The sequence below is a fragment of the Pezoporus flaviventris genome, unplaced genomic scaffold (assembly GCF_033815535.1).
Source record: "Pezoporus flaviventris isolate CSIRO_AGI_PZ_B2104156 unplaced genomic scaffold, CSIRO_AGI_Pfla_v1 ptg000135l, whole genome shotgun sequence".
In the NCBI taxonomy this organism is placed as follows: Eukaryota; Metazoa; Chordata; class Aves; order Psittaciformes; family Psittacidae; genus Pezoporus; species Pezoporus flaviventris.
The window spans coordinates 175,937-190,398 of record NW_026892683.1 but is presented as its reverse complement, the minus strand read 5'-3'; the positions used below and the strand labels follow the sequence as shown (position 1 = coordinate 190,398).

Sequence of the window (14,462 nt, the reverse complement as noted above, 5' to 3'; positions counted from 1 at the left end):
CTCGTCCGGGTACCCTCAGCCATTTGATACAACAGATTCTGATCTTTGTTTTTCAATTCCTAAATTATTTCACAGTCTCAGAATCCAACACACAAGCACTTAAGAAGGGTAAAACCTACTTTGCAGCTCTCCTGAGGTCGGTTATGTTTCTTGTTTTCCCTCTTCCGTCTTTGAAGGTAGTCTGATTTGCCACAGCCAGCACACCACTCTTCATGGAGAAGTCCAGGAAGCATCTCTTCAGAACTATTCAAAATACCAAAAGAAAGCAGGAATGGAAAGCAATGGAAAAAAAGACAGAAACTATGGGTAAGACAGAGAGAGGAGGAGTTTATAAAAGAGAGAGACAAGGACAGATGTTCACATACTCATTTATGTTGCCCTGCACTTTGCGGCACCAAATCCTTGGTTTCATTCCAAAGGGAAGAGTAGGTCAGTCCTCCTACCAGCTGTACGTCACCTTTATCTACTGGTTCTGCACTTTCCTTATCAGGTTCCAATAAGCACTGATGCCTGGGCTCAATATTCAGTCTGCAATATCTACTCCCCCACTTATTCTCAGGAAACACTTAACTAACCTGTCTCTTTTCTTCCCTCTCTGATCTTCACCTCTGGCTGTAGGCAAAAAGAAGGTAAGAACTTCTTTGCAAATGATTTTCTGTCTTTTGGGTCAGTACATCATTTTTCATACAGATTTTTAATTCTTTAGTGCTTCATCCATTATTTTCTCTTTTTGACAGCCTGGGCCTGCTTTACACAATCTCTATTTTAAAGCATGGAAAAAAATAACAGCAGTTCCTTATTTGCATGAGCTTCTAGGTCAGTGACAGACACTCTTGAGCTCTGAGACCTCTGCCTGTCTACTCAAAAGCACCTGCTGACCACAGTGACGAAACCAGCTTTTTGTCCCCTTAATTCCTCTGCCACCCTCCATAGGCAGCACTGTGTGCAGCCCTGAAAAGCAAGCTGCCCGGTTAACTGGGCTCAAGTACCACCTGAACTTCAACAGCTGCCCAGAGGAGCTTTCCTGCAGTCGTGGCATTTCCTTCCTGCCAACAGGTTGGCTTGGGTTTGGTTGGGTGCTCACATGTTCTGGAAGGAACAGTTTGCACCGTAAACCGCTTCTTATCAGGAATGATTCAAGAGCAAGAAAGAGCTCAGCTTGACCCAATCACACTCCAAGTGTCCATGGATGGCTCTCTAGAAAAAATGATGATAAAGCTTCATATTTTCAAACTGTTTAAAACTGAATGGAGGCCACTGCCAGGTAAGAGCCAGCTCCTCGTGACCTTGCCACAGAACACTTTTCAGGCTGGAGTTGTGATTTCATGTGAACGCTTACAGTCTGCTAAGATGTGTGTAAGATACAGAACCACTCACAAGGCCTGCTTGGAATGATCATCAAAGGACAACCTTCATCACGTAGAGCTTGAGCAACAGACTGAAAAGGGGAAAACCGGGAATGCTGAATACACAGCAGAATTAAATACGTGGGTTTTGTTTCCCACCCACTCTGAGAAAATGCCCCAAACTGGACTCTGTAGCCTCCTCCCCAAATTTGACTGCTGAAGCTGCAAGACACATTCATGATGTGAGAATCCAGCCTCTCAATGAGATTTGGGAAAAGACTATTCTTTACTTTTCTAGTGACAAAAAAGAAAAGACCTCTTCACTTTGGATCGGCAGGTAAAGCAGCAATGACTGGGCAATTGCTCCTTGCCTCCCCCTTACTTTTCTCCTAAAGAAGAGTAAGAATTTAACACAACTAACACAGCTTTAGTGCAAGGCGGTTTAGAGATGGGAGAAATCACACAGTACATTTGAGTCCAAAATCAATTCCACGAAAGACAAGACTTCTTTGCCTAGCTAAATTACTGAGGAGCTCTACATAACAGGAGCCTTAAGAACTGCTTTGAGACACTCTGCTCGACTGCTGCGGGGTACTTAAGTACTAAAGGATACTTCTAACAGTACTGCAACCACATGGGTAGCTGCAGATACTCTTTAAGGAAACAGTAATCACTGAAAGAGTTAGGGATGGGATGTGCATACAAGACCTTCATCCCCGACCAAATCACTGTCAAAGCGTATGTATGGGACAACTCCTTATATGGTGAGATCAGAATAATTCAAAGCTTTGTTGTAGCTCAGTAAAATCATGCTTATTACACATTGCTTGAAGAAACAAAATGGATTCCATCTCCTCCTGATACACACAGACCTTGTGAGGACTCTTAAAACCAGGTCTGCAGAACTGCTTCAAGTAATTCCACTGATCGGGTTTGTATCTGTAGGAAGCCTGAATATCAATGCAGGTCACAAACCTGCCTGGGCACTTTGAGACCCAAGCTGTAAGGAAAGAAGACACACTGGGGGTAGAGAAGGGTAAGGAAAGTCAGGGCAATCAGAAAGCAAGAAAAAAGGCCACCTGCCAAACTGCCCTGTTCTATGGAATTGCCTTCAGTAATGCTTACTGCAGCATTTGGAAAGGGACACAATGCATTTGCCAGTGCATTTTGAAGGGTCCTTTCCAACCCAAACTATTCTATGATTCTGGGAAAAGAAAATGGCAGGCTCCCTGCTGGGAAAAATCACGCATGAGAGAGAAACACTGTTGGGTTTGCACATTTGGGATGAGGCTTTGCAATATTAAGGTTTTGTAATACTAAGACTTTGCAATATTGGGACTGGGGCTAAGCCGGTGCAAACTGCTGCTGTAGTTAAGCAGTAAGTTGGGGTACCATGTGCCTGCCAGAGAGTTATGAAATCAAACCCTAAAAGGAGAGAAAGAAAGAAGTAAGAGGAAGGGGTGTACGAAACTGAGTAAGGGGAGGTGTAACCAGAGGCGGGACAGTTAGCACGTAGATTGTACACGTCAGAGAGGCTGTAAACCTTGGAGTCCCCAACCAGTGGGGTAACAAGGGAGGGAACGTGAGGATGGGAAAGGAAATACAAATCAAAGTTCTGCCTTTGCTGTGTGTGCCTGCTTGCCAGGACACCCGTTTGTGCACAAACGTTAAATAAATAGCTGCTCCACTGCTGTGTCTGACCGAGGCCTGCCTGAACCTAGAGACTGCTTCTCACCCTTCAACTTCTCAGACACCAAAACCCACGACCCATTCCCTCAGCAGGAGGCTCACCTGAGACTCCAACTTCTCGCCGCCTTCCTTTTTCTGGGACGCTGCTCTGGGAGGGGCACTTTCTCGCCTGACCTGCTGGAGGCTGCTGCTTCTCCTCTCCCTGCTCTTCACTGGCATCTTCCGCACTGCTTTTCTGGGCTCGTTTCTTCCCCTTTCTCTTCTTTACCCGTCTCTGCCAGGCATTCTCCTTCTCCTTCCTACTCACTACAGGCAAGCAGAGGGGGAAAACAAAGCAGTTGTGTATATTTTTAACTACAGAAATCCCATGCAAACGTTTCACAGAAGAGACAATCCCCTGCAAAAAAAACGTGTTTACAAAAACCAGCACTCACAGCGACTGCAGCCGTTGGCGAGGGCCTGTGCTTGAGCTACGGCAGTAACTAAGAGTCACCTCAGTGCAGGACGCGACTCCGTGACGAAGCACGGAGCCTCCTGGACACCTGCACAGACAACACATGGCCAGGAGCCTGTCCACAGAGCACCAGGACAACCTGGGAACGAGAGACTTCCCCAGAAACAAGGCCTGGAACATTTTCAGTTCATCCTCAAATAACCTCCTGTGACACCACACTCGTTTTCAGCCGCACGCAGGGACCAGGAAGGTCATACATATTTTGTACTGTAGGGTGCTGTACGCGTAGCCTGTGTACCGGGCCATCCACAGCTATCTCATACATTAAAAGCACTAGGATTTAAAGGGCATTTGTAGAGCTTTAATGAGAGAAACTCCGTTTAGTTTTTAGATGGCATAAAATTACATGAACAAGCCCTAGATCAACTGCTCCCACATCTAAAGCCTTCAGCTCGATGACCAGGGGAAATCAGCAGCAGGGCAAAGAAAGGTTCTGGCCCTTCTCAACACACTGAGACTTGAAATGGAAATGGTACAATGGGCTGCTGAAAACCACACTGAGAGCAACGGGTGGTGGGACTTTCAAACACTGGGATACACTTAGCAAAGGCCACCTGCTTGCTCAACACCAGAGGATCTGCCAACAGAGCTGACCCAGCCCAATTACAGATTTTACATACCATAAAGGGAGATGAAGTTCCTGGGGTGCACATAAAGGATGTGCTGGGGCAACCAGTCCGGGTTCTTGCTAATTCAGGCAAAAGAAAACCCGCTCGTGGGATTGCTTTTGCTCAAAGAGCTGGGGGCATTTGGTGGGTATTGCGGGAGGGTGGGGAAGTCCGGCGTGTACCTGAAGGAGATCTGATTTGGGGTGAAAAGAGCCAGTGAATTGAACTTTATGATGCCGTGTAATACTGAATTCCATGATCGCTTCCATGGCGGCTGAACACCCATCATTGCGCGGGACACCTTGCAGCCCCTGTCCCCACCGCTGTGGGTCTGAGGATCTGAACCTGACTGCCTGGATCACCATTAATGAAGAATGGACTTTGATCAAACCGGACAAGTGTCGCAGTGATGGAATCGGAAATGGCTTCAGCATCCAACAACCCAGCACCACACACCATCCATCTTTCCTGCCTGGAGACACTGCTATGGCAGATGGAGCCCCAAGTCATGACAGTGGGAAGTGTGAGGCCTGGCATGACATGAATGGTATGGAATAAGGGGTGGATACTGTCCTGGTTGTGGCTGGAACAGTGCTCGTTTGCTTTCTAGCACCTGGTGCTCTGCTGTGTTTTGGCTTTATTCCGAGAGCAATGCTGACAACACACTGACGTTTTACTTGTACATAAACTGGGGATAGTTATCTGGAAGGGAAGGATCACTGCTCGGGTCCGGCTGGGTATCACTCAGCGGGTGCTGAGCAATTGTATTGGGCATCACTTGTGTTTATTGGCTTGGGGTTTTTTTTCCATTTCCTTTTTTTTTTTTTCTCTCTTCTTGTTATATCCCTTGCAATTATTATCACTATTAGCAGCACTAGTACATTGTGCTTCGGTTATTAAACTGTTCTTATCTCCACCCTCGGGTTTTTCATCCTTCCCTTCCTGATCCCCATCCCGCTCCAAGAGCCAAAACCCGGCTCAGAGTCACCAACACCTCTGCCTCATCCCCCCCCGGGGGCCGGGGATCGGCTGCCCCAGCAGCACCTCCCCCCCCGGGGGGAAACAGCCCCCAGGGCCCCCCACAACAGCCCCGCTCCATCCCCAGGGCCGGAAAGCTGCGGGACCCCCACAGCTCCCAGCCCCCCATGCCCCGGCTTCGCAGCACCCCACACTCCCAGCCATCTCGCAGCCCCACTGCCCAGCGCTCGCACCCGCCCCCCGCATTCCCCCGCAGCGCCCGGCCCCACTGCCCAGAGCCTCGGGGGGCCGCAGACCCCCAGCCCCGCTCCCCGGGCTCTGCAGCGCCCCCCAGACCCGCGCCGCGCCCGCTCACCCTCACCTCCTCCCGCTCTGCCGCCGCCATTGCCGACTGCAGCTCCGCCTCACGCCCTGGGCCCGCCTCCGCCGCAGCCAATCAGCGCACGGCTCCCCCGCGCGGGGCACGCTGGGACCTGTAGTCCGGCCTCCGGCACATGCGCACGGGGCAGTGGGCGGCGGAGGGGGGGGCAGCGGGACCCCCGTGAGGGGCGGGGCCTTTCCTCATGGAGGAGCCGCCCCCCATGGGATCCCAGAGGCACCGGATGGGCTGGGGTGAAGGGACCTTAAAGCTCCTCCAGCTCCAAGCCCTGCCACGGGCAGGGACACCTTCCACATGGAAGGAGCAGCTTGCTCCGAGCCCCTGTGTCCACCCCGGCCTCCAACGCTGCCAGGGATGGGGCAGCCACAGCTCCTCTGGGCACCCTGCGCCAGCGCCTCAGCACCCTCACAGGGAAGAGCTTCCTGAGAGCTTGTGAAATACGAACTCACTCCTCTAAACGAGGTAACGAGGGTTTAGTGAGGGACAAAGTCAAGAAAGCAAAAGCGACAGCGCTGGGCGCCTGACCGCAGCCAGAGGCGCAAGGGATTAGCATTTGGTACAGGTTTATATACTTTCAGTATTACATTAGTTACATGCATATTCATAATTCCCGCATATAGGCGGGGGATATTATAACTAGCTTCAAGAATTTATTATCACAAGTCTCTTCCTCTTGGCGTCTGCGCACTGCTCTGTGGTGATTGTGAGCAGGGGGCCTGAGGATGAAGTAAACAGTCTTCCTCTTGTGAGCAGGGGCCTTCAAGATGAAGTAAGCAGTCTTCCTCACGGTGTACTTTTCACCTCTGGCACAGCTGGACCCCCCAGCAACCACACAACCAGCTATATCTGTAATTATTCTGATAACTAGCAAGGATTTAAAACAGTGTGACCTTCCTGCAAAATTTGTTGCAGGATGGGCAGACAAGGAGTATCCCAAGCTAGCAGAGCCTTGGGAGGCTCTGTCTCCAAACTAACTGATAAGGATGGTGTGAAATAACTCATTCATATTTAGTGGGGCCACTAAAGCCTGTTATCTCACCACAGACTTACAACACAAACAACGCTCTTTAAAACAACTTTAGAAGACTAGCGTGAAACAATTAACTCATGTTTAAGTGGGGCCACGACATCCCACAGACTTACAACATAAACATTGTTCTCTTCCTACAGCCTAAGTTAAGCTAAAAAGTACTTTAACCCTATGTTTTCCAGGCACTAGCTTTCCTTACACCAAGCTTCACCCCCCAACTTCTTTTACCTTTACAAATTCCTTTGCTATGTGACTCCATTTAGATCAAAAGATCTGAACCTTTTTAACTTGCTGTCTGGTCTGGTATCTTTAGCGTGTTTTGTTTCTGTTATTGTAAACTCGTACAGTTACATCCAGCACGTGAGCACACCTATGATTTGAGAAAGCCAATACATTTACGTGTTCATCACAATCTCACCTCAATCCACCTCTGTGGAAAGGAAAAAGGGGATAAAATAAGCAGTAAATCGCAGCCTCCTTGTGACTTCCCAAAGCCTCCGGTTTCAGTTCTAAAGCCTCGTTCGCAGGGTCCCAAGGCTCAGGTTCAGTTTCCAAAGGCTCGGCCGCGGGGATGCTGCTGCCGGGCGGGGGGCGCACGAGCCCGGCCGCGGGGCTGGGCAGGGCCCGCTCCGCCGTTCCCCGGGCTCCCGCGGCCGCGAGACCCCCCCCGCCGGCCGCTCCGCCCGGTGGCAGCGGGCGCCCGGGGCGCGCGTGGACAGAGCCGTTGACAGCGAGGCTGCGGCGGCGGCGGCAGCAGCGGCTTTTGAGCGGCTTCTGAGCGGCTTTTGAGCGGCAGCGACTTCGGCAGCGGCTTCTGAGCGGCAGCGGCTTGGGCAGGAGCAGCGGCAGCAGCACCAGGTGAGGCGGCGGCGGCAGCTCTCGGCGGTCCGGAGCCCGCCCTCCGCCGCTCCCCGCGATGGTGCCTCCCCCGTCCCCCCGCAGGGGCTCGCGGCACCGCTCCCCTCTCCCGGTACTGGCAGTGGCGGCGCTGGGCGAGCCGCCGCCGCTGGGTCTGGGTCTGGCGAGGCAGCGCCGGCCCCTGGCGCTCCCCGGCCCGCCCCCAGGCCCCGCCCCGCCTGGGGCCGGCCGGGGGCCGCCGCCACCCACAGGTGCCCGGCGGAGCGCGGACCGGCGGCGGAGCGCGGACCGGCGGCGGAGCGCGGACCGGCGGCGGAGCGCGGACCGGCGGCGGAGCGCGGACCGGCGGCGGAGCGCGGACCGGCGGCGGAGCGCCCGCTCCCTCCCCGCCCCGCAGCCTCCCGGCAGCCGCGACCCCCGAGACCCCGGAGCGCGGTGCTGCTGCGGGGGTGCCGTCACCGGCAGCGCGGTCGGGCAAGGTGCCCGTGCTCCTCCTGACCCGCATTGACCCGTCGGCCTATCTGCGCTCCGGGACCGGCGGGGAGCGGCGCGCCGCGGAGCCTCGGCCGGGAAAGGCCGGGAATGATGCGGCTCCGCTCGGCCCGGAGCGCCCGGTGGGGGCCGGCGGGGACCCCGCGCGCAGCGACAGCGGCCGTGTCTGTCGCACGGGGCACGACAAGGAGAGCTTCGAGCGGCTTTACCGCGTGGGACCGCTGCTGGGGAGAGGCGGCTTCGCGTCCGTGTACTCGGGGCTCCGCCTGTGTGACAACAGCCCGGTAAGGGCGGGCCCGGCGGCGGGCCGGGGAGGCGGCGGGGCTCGGCTCAGCTCAGCTCAGCCCAGCGCTGCCCTTGGCTCGCAGGTGGCGATCAAACAAGTGGCTCGGGAGCGCATCTCCTCGTGGGGCGAGCGGGTGAGTGCGCGGGGCCACCGGGACAGTGCGGGGCAGAGCGGGTGGGGGTGAGCCGGTGGGGCCGGCGGGGGGGAAAGTGGGACGGCGAGAGGGGAGTGGGTGTGGAGTCACCAGGGGACACGGGCCGGGTAGGGGTGCACCAGAGCATCCCCGGGGATTGTGGGGGGCACCTGCAGGAGGGCATCAGAGCATCCCAGGCAGGGAGGCACAGGAGCCCCGGGCCAGCATCGGCCCTGCTGACAGTGCCGTGGTCCCCCTGCAGCCCAGCGGCACTCGCATTCCCTTGGAGATAGCCATGTTGAGGAAGGTGCGCTCCGGCTGCAGTGCCATCATCCAGCTCCTCCATTGGTTTGAGCTGCCCCACTCCTTTGTGCTGGTTCTGGAGCGTCCGGAGCCATCGCAGGACCTCTCCGACTTCATCAAAAAATGGAGGTTCCTGCCCGAGGATCTGGCGCGGGGCATTTTCCTCCAGGTGCTGGTGGCTGTCCTGCACAGGGATATCAAGCCCCAGAACATCATCATCAACTTGGCCACCAGAGAGGTCAAGCTAATTGACTTTGGTTGCAGCACCCTCCTCAGGGACACGGTCTACACCAAATTTAGCGGTGAGCCCACAGCCCAGGGTGCTTCCCGTACCGGGCAGTTTGTGAACAAGAGTCACGTGCTGATGACGAGGTGGCGGGTCACACCGAGTGTGCGTCCCCACGTCCGTGGCGCCACCGGTGCAGCCCCTGCATCCCTGGGGATCCGCGGGCAAGAATCCAGGAGCAGGCGGCATCTGCCTAATGAGGTGCGCCCGTATCCTGTTGTAGGAACACCTTTGTACTACCCGCCGGAGTGGTTCCGCTGGCACTGCTACCACGGCCGTCCGGCGGCGATCTGGTCCCTGGGCGTGCTGCTGTATGAGATGGTGTGCGGGGTCCTCCCCTTCTGGTGCTGCGAGGACATCGTCAGCGGGCAGCTCTTCTTCCAGCGCCGGATCTCTGTCGGTAGGTACCTGGCTTCGCAGCAGCAGGGGAAGGTCGGGGTTTAGGGGTGGCAGCTGATCTCCCTTGGTCAGCTGGAGGAGGTGGCCCATGTCCTGCCATCCTGCTCTCCTCCAAACCGAGTCATGGATCAGGAGGTCTGGGTGCAGCTCTGAGCGCATCCAGGCCTGGGCGCTGCGGACGGTGGCACAAGGTAGGCAGGAGCCTCCTGCAACTGAGCGGCAGTTCCCGGATTCTCCCCAGAATGCCAGCACCTCATCAGGTGGTGCTTGTCCATGAGAGCTCGCGACAGGCCATCCCTGGACGATGTGTTCAACCACCCTTGGCTGCAAACATCCACTGCCCCAGGAGACAGCCGCCCTCCACCCTCACAGCCTGAACCAGCAGCTGGGCAAGTAAGCTGGGGGTGCCTCTTGGGGGGAGTGTGGGGTTTGGGGGTTTTGGCAGGTTGGGTTTTGCGGAGAGCGGGTGGTTTTGGGTGTTTGGGGGTTTTGGGAGTTTGGTGAGGTTGGGTGTTTTGGGGGGACTTTTGCAGTTATTGGGGGGCTTGTGGGGATTGGTTTCTGGGTTCTTTGGAGAGCAATAGGTGTCAGAGGGACACCTCATAAGAGTTATATCTCCTCCTTGTAGCTGGGGCAGTGGTGAGGTTGGGCTTTAGTCTGAGGATAACGCTGGTAACACACCGATTGTATAGTGGTTTCTGATTAGCACTTACCCTGAGCAAGGCTGATTCAGTCTCTCACGCTCTGCAGTGAGGAGAGACAAGATCTGACAGCAAAGCAACAGACAAAGCGGCTACTCCAACACCCGCCACGAGCACTGCAGCTACTCCAACACCAGCCACAACCACTGCGGTGACACCAACAATGGCAACAGGCACCGTGGCTACTCCAATGGCAAGGACTGTCACTACAGCTACAACTCCAGCAACATGCACTGCTGCTATTCCAACCAGGGCAAAAAAAAGAGTGTGGCTACTCCAAACTCAGTGACAAGCAGTGAGGCTTCTGAAACCCAAGCCACAAGCACTGCAGGTACTACAAATACAGCGACAGACACATCGGCCACTCAAACGCCGAGGACAGGCACTGTGGCTGGTGCGACCCAATTCAACATGCCCTGCAGTTAATCCAGCCCCAGGCACAAGGACTGCAGTTACTCCACCACCAGTTTTAAGCTCTGCAGCTACTCTACCTCTGGGAAGGAGCAATGGCACTACTCTAAGGCCTGCTATGTATACAGTGGCTACGTCAACCCCAGCCACAAACACTGCAGCTACTCCAGTGCAAGCCACAACCACTGCAGCCTCTCCAACACCAGTGACACACACTGCTGCTCCTGCAGCACCATCAACAAGCAGTGAGGCTTCTCCAACCCAAGCCCTAAGAATTGTGCCTACTGCAACCATGGCAGCAGGCACATGGGCTACTCCAATGCCATAGACAGATGCTGTGGCTGCTACAACTCCAGTGATGGGCACTGCAGGTATTCCAACCACATCAACAAGCAGTGAGGCTTCTCCAGTGTGAGCCACAAGCACTGCGGCTTCTCACTGCCATCCACAAGCCCTGCGGCTACTGCAACCCCAGTGACTGGGACAGTGGCTACTACATGGCAACAACAGGCATAAACACTGCAGCTATTCCAGCCACTGCAACAAGCACAGCAGCTGCTGCAGTGCCAGCCACAGCAACGGGGCTACTCTAATGCCTGACACAGACACTTGTGCTACTGCAACCTCATTGACGAGCAGTGAGGATTCTCCAAACCAAGCCTCATGCACGGCGGGTACTCAAAGTACTGTGACAGACACATCAGCCACTCGAATGCAAAGGACAGGCACTGTGGCTACTCCAGCCTTGTCAAGAAGCACTTTGGACAATCCAACCCCAGGCACAAGCACTGCAGCTGCTCCACCACCAGTTTCCAGGTATGCAGCTATTCCAACTCTAGGAGGGAGCACTGCCGCTACTCTTAAGGCCTGCAACGTTTGCAGTGGCTAGATCAACGCCAGGCACAAACACTGTGGCTTCTCCAGCGCCACTGACAAACACTGCTGCTCCTCCAATGCCATCGACAAGCAGTGAGGCTTCTCCAACCCAAGCCCTAAGAACTGTGCCTACTGCAACCATGGCAGCAGGCACATGGGTTACTCCAATGCCAAGGACAGGTGCTGTGCCTGCTACAACTCCAAAGACAGGCACTGCAGGTATTCCAGCCACATCAACAGTGAGGCTTCTCCAGTGCGAGCACAAGCACTGCAGCTTCTCATTGCCAGCCAGAAGCCCTGCGGCTGCTGCAACCCCAGTGAGTGGGACAGTGGCTACTACATGGCAACAATAGGCATAAACACTGCAGCTATTCCAGCCACTGCAACAAGAACAGCAGCTGCTGCAGTGCCAGCCACAGCAACGGGGCTACTCCAATGCCTGAGACAGACACTGACGCTACTGCAACCTCATTGACGAGCAGTGAGGCTTCTCCAAACCAAGCCACACGCACTGCGGGTACTCAAAGTACCGTGACAGACACATCAGCCACTCAAATGCAAAGGACAGGCACTGTGGCTACTCCAGCCCCATCAAGAAGCACTGTGACTAATCCAACCCCAGGCACAAGCACTGCAGTTGCTCCACCACCAGTTTCCAGGTATGCAGCTATTCCAACTCTAGGAGGGAGCACTGCCGCTGCTCTTCAGGCGTGCAACGTTTGCAGTGGCTAGATCAACCCCAGGCACAAACACTGTGGCTACTGCAAATCCTACCAGAAGCACTACAGCTACTCCAGTGCCAGCCACAACCACTGCAGCCTCTCCAACACCAGTGACCCATCAACAAGCAGTGAGGCTTCTCAAACCCAAGCCACAAGCACTGCAGGTACTACAAGTACAGCGACAGACACATCAGGCACTCAAACGCCGAGGACAGGCACTGTGGCTGGTGCAACCCAATTCAACATGCCCTGCAGTTAATCCAGCCCCAGGCACAAGGACTGCAGTTACTCCACCACCAGTTTTAAGCTCTGCAGCTACTCTATCTCTGGGAAGGAGCAATGGCGCTACTGTAAGGCCTGCTATGTATACAGTGGCTACGTCAACCCCAGCCACAAACACTGCAGCTACTCCAGTGCAAGCCACAACCACTGCAGCCTCTCCAACGCCAGTGAAACACACTGCTGCTCCTGGAGACCCATCAACAAGCAGTGAGGCTTCTCCAGTGCGAGCCACAAGCACTGCGGCTTCTCACTGCCATCCACAAGCCCTGCGGCTACTGCAACCCCAGTGACTGGGACAGCGGCTACTACGTGGTAACGATAGGCATAAACACTGCAGCTATTCCAGCCACTGCAACAAGCACAGCAGCTGCTGCAGTGCCAGCCAGAACAATGGGGCTACTCCAATGCCTGAGACAGACACTGCCGCTACTGCAACCTCATTGACGAGCAGTGAGGATTCTCCAAACCAAGCCTCATGCTCTGCGGGTACTCAAAGTACTGTGACAGACACATCAGCCACTCGAATGCAAAGGACAGGCACTGTGGCTACTCCAGCCCCATCAACAGGCACTGTGACTAATCCAACCCCAGGCACAAGCACTGCAGTTGCTCCACCACCAGTTTTAAGCTCTGCAGCTATTCCAACTCTAGGAAGGAGCAATGGGGCTACTCTAAGGCCTGCAACATACGCAGTGCCTAGATCAACCCTACCCAGAAGCACTGTGCCTTCTCCAACGCCACTGACAAACACTGCTGCTCCTCCAACGCCATCGACAAGCAGTGAGGCTTCTCCAACCCAAGCCCTAAGAACTGTGCCTACTGCAATTATGGCAGCAGGCACATGGGTTACTCCAATGACAAGGACAGGTGCTGCAGCTGCTACAACTCCAGTGATGGGTACTGCAGGTATTCCAACCACATCAACAAGCAGTGAGGCTTCTCCAGTGCGAGCCACAAGCACTGTGGCTTCTCACTGCCAAGCACAAGACCTGCGTCTTCTCATTGCCATCCACAAGCCCTGCAGCTACTGCAACCCCAGTGAATGGGAGAGTGGCTACTACATGGCAACAACAGGCATAAACACTGCAGCTATTCCAGCCACTGCAACAAGCACAGCAGCTGCTGCAGTGCCAGCCACAGCAACGGGGCTACTCCAATGCCTGAGACAGACACTGCTTCTACTGCAACCTCATTGATGAGCAGTGAGGCTTCTCTAAACCAAGCCTCATGCTCTGTGGGTACTCCCCATACCCACAACTGCCCCCAGGTGACCCTCAAGTAACCTTCTACACCCAAAACTGCTCCCAAGTGACCCCCTAGTGACCCCCAGACCAAAAACAGTTCCCCAAGTGTCCCCCAAATGAAATCCCAGACCCACAAGTGCCCTCCAAGTGCCCCCAAAGACCCAGAGCTGCCCTCCAGTCATCTCCCAGACCTACAACAGCCCCACAACTGCCCCCCGAGTGACCACTCAGACCCACAACTGCCCCCAAGTGACCCCCCAGACCCACAACTGCCCCCAAGTGACCCCCCAGACCCACAACTGCCCCCAAGTGACCGCCCACACACACAACTGTCCCCAAGTGACCCCCCAGACACACACCTGCCCGCCAAGAGAGCTCGCAGACCTACCTCTGCCCCCCAAGTGTTTACCCAGTGACCCCCAGAGCCATAACTGCCCCCAAATGATCCCCTCAGCCCTAAAATTGCCCCCCTAGTGGCCTCCCGGACCCACAACTGCCTCCCAAATGACCCCCCAGTGATTCCTCAGACCCAAAACTGCCTCCCAAGTGACCCCCAAGTGACTCCCCAGACCCACACCTGCCTCCCAAGTGACCCCCAAGTGACTCCCCAGACCCACACCTGCCTCCCAAGTGACCCCCAAATGACTCCCCAGACCCACAACGTCCCCACAAGAGATCTCCCTGACCTACAACTGTTTCCCAGCTGACACCCCAGTCAGCCCCAGACCCACAACTGCCCCATGTGCTCCCCAAGTGATCCCCAACACCCACAACTGCCCTTCACTGCCCCCTCCCATCCCGTTCCCATCCCATTCCCACCCCGCTCCCATCCCGCTCCATCTTGCTCCCATCCTGTTCCCATCCCGCTCCCATCCCGTTCCCATCCCGCTCCCATCCCAGCTCCATCCTGTTCCCATCCCTCTCC

The 14,462-nt window shown here is 55.3% G+C and overlaps 1 long non-coding RNA gene across 1 annotated transcript; it reads right to left on the bottom strand.

Annotated features, from left to right (window-relative positions):
- Positions 1–1,110: 1,110 nt before the first annotated feature.
- On the bottom strand, positions 1,111–2,334 carry LOC133282708 (uncharacterized). Its single transcript, XR_009747698.1, has 3 exons — positions 2,219–2,334; positions 1,378–1,438; positions 1,111–1,197 (listed from the first exon to the last, which is right to left on the bottom strand). It is a non-coding gene; the product is annotated as an uncharacterized LOC133282708 (long non-coding RNA).
- Positions 2,335–14,462: the final 12,128 nt, after the last annotated feature.